Below are 1013 nucleotides of genomic sequence, written 5' to 3'. Positions count from 1 at the left end.
TGGTTAGTAAATATGAAATGGATGTAAGGACCAAATGGTCATTTGTAAGGAAGAAAATTATAATTAAAAAAATGTTATGGGATATATTAGAACCCACGTGGAGCATTAGGTTTCCAGAATTCTCTCATTTCTTCTTCCTTCTTTCTTATCTTCTTCTTTTCCTTCTCCAAACGTGGAGCTTGCAAGTAAAGGTAAGAATCTGAACCTTGGTAGTTTCTTTGATTTTTAAGATTGGAAATGAAAGTTTGGATGTTATATAAGCTAAAGGAAAGCTTATATGACATTAAAACAACAAGATAAGTGTTTTAGAGATAGATTTGGGAAATGAGTTTTTAGATGGAATTTTGATATGGATGAGTTTTTGAAGTTTGAATAAGATTTTTGACTTGTCAATAAGTTAATTAAGAAGTATGAGGTAATAGAATTGAAATTAGAACAAGTTGGAATTTGAGTAAGATTCTTCAATTCTATATGGATGATTAGTTTCTTTAGCTTTAGAGGTATGGAATGGATAATAATTAGTTTAAGTAAGTGTATGAGAGCTAAGAGTATTAAAGGGAGTGAAATATGTATATTTGAGCTGAAAGGAAAGGATTTTCGAGCTCAAAATAGGATTTTCGGGTTAGGGGAATCGGTACCCATTCAAGGGGAACCGATACCCCCTCAACGAATATGAATTTCCAGAATGCTGGAGGGGAATCGATACCCCCAGGGGGGAACCGATTCCCCCATGAGAAAAAAAAAGAAGAAAAGAAAGAAAGACTAAGCTATTAATTTCTTAAATTAGGAAGCTATTAAAGCTTAAATTCAAGACATAGACATCTGATGATCATCTTGAAAATTATGTTTATATAGATACCGAGCCTACACGAGTTCGGGAACAATCTACAAGTAGGATCGACCGAGGAAAAGGCAAAGAAGTATAGGTGAGTGCATATGCATAGCATGATTATAGAAATATACTTCATTCTAGACTTGTGATAAGTCTAGATTTTATATCTTGGTACATGAGC

Source organism: Hibiscus syriacus, unplaced genomic scaffold, assembly GCF_006381635.1.
Source record: "Hibiscus syriacus cultivar Baekdansim isolate YM2019G1 unplaced genomic scaffold, ASM638163v2 tig00021708_pilon, whole genome shotgun sequence".
In the NCBI taxonomy this organism is placed as follows: domain Eukaryota; kingdom Viridiplantae; phylum Streptophyta; class Magnoliopsida; order Malvales; family Malvaceae; genus Hibiscus; species Hibiscus syriacus.
Note: the sequence above shows the minus strand (reverse complement) of the source record.